Consider the following 3,658-nt stretch of genomic DNA (forward strand, 5'->3'; position numbering starts at 1 on the left):
CAAAAAGAATGCAAATCTACCTGCTCAGGGGGGGGAAAAAACGTATCTCTACTCTATGGCAGTTAGAAAAATAACCGAATGAATATAAGGTGAATTATAAGGTTGGGTGTTTCAACTGTATTTGGATTTACAAACAGAGAATAGATTAGTTTAAGTGTCCCTGCAGAGCCAGATGATTTATTACAAGGTCTAATCAAAGCCAGCTGCCCCGGCAGGCTGAACAAGCTCTGGGAAATACTGCAGTAATTAAAAGCACTGCAACTACATGCTTTATTAATATGGTCAATTGCAAATATAAAAAAATAAATGTGTGCCACAGGAGGAAATGCATAACACAATGTTGTTGTTTTGTACAGACAAGGAAATAATGATAAAGTCACAATGAAATGTTAGGGGGAAGAAAGGTTGTACAACAGCAGCAATATATCAACTGCATTATAATGGACACAGCGATTTGAAGGGAAACAGGAGTACAATAAAACTATTGACTGTGTTTTCTCAGCCAACGCTAACTGAGAAAGGACCACAGATCAATACTGTATCAGCCATGCCGTTAAATGTCAGAACCACATTCTGTTACAGCAACAAAGACCCCTGCGGTGTATCACTAGCAAACACATTTTTCAACTACCAACCTCAGGCCAAACATTATAAATGATGGTTACAGAAAATCTTGGGGCAGACCCAGAGAGAGAGTTGGGCAGTAGGGTTAATATATTCCACTGGAAGAGCATTGACATTCATATGAAAACATACAATCAGTTGTACCGCCCATGTTATTCCTGGAACTTTTCAACTTCTTTCTTCTTCTTCTATATTTAACCAATATCATAACTTAATCAAAGGGATAGCGGCAAAACAACGATTTCCCTACGATGTGTGTGTGTGTGTGTGGTGTGTGTGTGTGTGTGTGTGTGTGTGTGTGTGTGTGTGTGTGTGTGTGTGTGTGTGTGTGTGTGTGTGTGTGTGTGTGTGTGTGTGTGTTTGCATGCATGTGTGGTGTGTTAGCGTGCGTGTGTGTGTTAGCGTGTGTGTTTGTGTTGGTGTGTGTGTGTGTGTTTGCGTGCATTTCTGTGTGTTCACGTGCCCCTCTGTGTTGGTGTCTTGGTCCAGTGGCTAAAGCCTGTTGTCTGGTGTTCCTCAGATCCGCTCGGACCAGGACGTGACGGTGGGGATTCGCTACAGCATCACCGGGGCCGGGCCCGACCAGCCCCCCAGCGACATCTACAGCATAGACCCCGTCAACGGGAAGATGTTCGTCACCAAACCCCTGGACCGGGAGGAGAGGGCCTCCTACCATGTAAGCACCTGTCTGTCTGTCTGTCTGTCTGTCTGTCTGTCTGTCTGTCTGTCTGTCTGTCTGTCTGTCTGTCTGTCTGTCTGTCTGTCTGTCTGTCTGTCTGTCTGTCTGTCTGTCTGTCTGTCTGTCTGTCTGTCCGTCCGTCCGTCCGTCCGTCCGTCCGTCCGTCCGTCCGTCGTCGTCCGTCCGTCCGTCCGTCCGTCCGTCGTCCGTCCGTCCGTCCGTCCGTCCGTCCGTCGTCGTCCGTCCGGTCCGTCCGTCCGTCCGTCGTCCGTCTGTCCGTGATGCTTCGGCTAGTCCTTTAAATGGTGAATGAACTGCATTTATATAGAACTTTATCCAAAACAATATCGCCTAACTAACATTCACCAAATCATGCACATATTCACACACCGACAGCGGTGTCAGCCATGCAAGGCGACAGCCAGCTCGTCGGAGCAGTCAGGGTAATGTGCCTTGCTCAGGGACACTCCACACACGAACTAGCAACCTTGCGGTTACCAGTCAACCCGCTCTGCCTCCTGAGCTACTGCCGCCTTCTTGTGCTTGTCTGTTGGCTCCTCATTAAATGTTTGATGTCAAGTTGCCCGTCTCTGTTTTATTATGATTATCTCTCAGAAATAATTGTATTCCTCCACTCTCCTTCTAGCAGTCTGTCCATCTGTCGTTTCTGTCAGTTTACAAGTCTGAGTTTCAGACGTCTGTCTGTCTGCCTATCTGTCTGTCTGTCTGTCTGTCTGTCTGTCTGTCTGTCTGTCTGTCTGTCTGTCTGTCTGTCTGTCTGTCTGTCTGTCCTGTCTGTCTGTCTGTCTGTCTGTCTGTCCTCCTTTCTGATTGACTGTCTGTTTGTCTCACTCTGTCTGTCCAGTGTCCCATCCATCTGTCACTTAGTCTACCCCTTCTGTCTGTCTGTCTGTCTGTCTGTCTGTCTGTCTGTCTGTCTGTCTGTCTGTCTGTCTGTCTGTCTGTCTGTCTGTCCATCAGTCCACCTGTATGCCTATCACACAACCTGAATTTACTGTCTATCCATCAGTCTACCTGTATGTCTGTCAGACTACCTGTCTGTCAGTCAGTTGACCATTCTGTCGGTCAGTCTTCCTTTCTGTGTGTCTGTCCATCAGTCTAACTGTCTGTCTCTCAGACTTCCTTTTGTCAGTCAGTTTACCTTTCTGCTGGTCAGTCTGTCTGTCTGTCTGTCTGTCTGTATGTATGTCTGTCTGTTTGTCAATCCATCTGTCAGTCAGTGTGCCTGTCTGTCTTCCCAGTGCGTCCTCATCGAAACGTTACCCCTTCATTATTATCCCCCTCCCCACCTATCTTCGCCGTGCACCTGTCTGCATGTGAGCGTGTGTGTCCTTCCAAATAAATCCCATAAGTCTGAGTACATTCTGCTCATGCACACGTCTCCCTTCAAAGCCCAGCCGACTCCCCGAGAGAGAGAGACAGAGAGACAGAGATAGAGACAGAGAGAGAGAGAGAGAGAGTGACACAGAGAGAGAGTGACAGAGAGAGAGACATCGAGAGGGGGATGAAGAGAAAGAGAGAGTGGAAGAGAAAGTGCCAGAGAGCTTAATAGAGAGGGAATGGAGATGAAGAGAGAGAGAGAGAGAGAGAGAGAGAGAGAGAGGAGGAGATATCGAGAGAAAAAAGAGAGAGATTGCCTTGACGAAGCGCAGATTTTCACTGCCACTCCATCTGTCAATTAGATGGAGGTTTACCCTGCAAAAAGCCACACAGGATGTAGAGGGTGGAAATGAAAAGAAGAGAAGGAGGGGAATAAAACACTCAGAGAAGAAGAGAGACAGCAGAGTCGGAAAATGTTGAAAGTACTCAGAACTAATGGGCAGAGGCGTTCATGTCTGTGTGTTTGTCTGTGTGTGTGTACATTCATGTGGAGTATGATAGCATGTGGGCAGCCATTGGTCTTTGTCTATCTCTCTTTCTCTGTGTCTCCCCCGGTCCCTCTTTTCTGCTTTCTCTCCTTCTCTCATTGCTGTTCTCTCTTCAATTCTCGCTCTCACTCTCTTACGCTCTGACTTCTCTCTCTCTCTCTCTCTCTCTCTCTCTCCTCTCTCTCTCTCTCTCTCTCTCTCTCTCTCTCTCTCTCTCTCTCTCTCTCTCTCTCTCTCTCTCTCTCTCCATGACTCTCTCTCTCTCTCTTTCTCCCACACCACTCCACCCCTCTCCCTTTCTCTCTCTCCCCCTCCCTCTCTGTCTCTCAGTACTCCTATGCCTGCAGCTAGCTTGCGCTACATTTTGATAGCGCTAACTTCAGTGCCCACCCCTGTGAACCGCGCAGCTGGCCAGTGTAAAGGGCAGGCTTGGAGCGCTGCCCTAGTTATCCCTGCATCCCTGCCC

Source organism: Gadus macrocephalus, chromosome 13 (genome assembly GCF_031168955.1).
Source record: "Gadus macrocephalus chromosome 13, ASM3116895v1".
NCBI classification, from domain to species: Eukaryota; Metazoa; Chordata; class Actinopteri; order Gadiformes; family Gadidae; genus Gadus; species Gadus macrocephalus.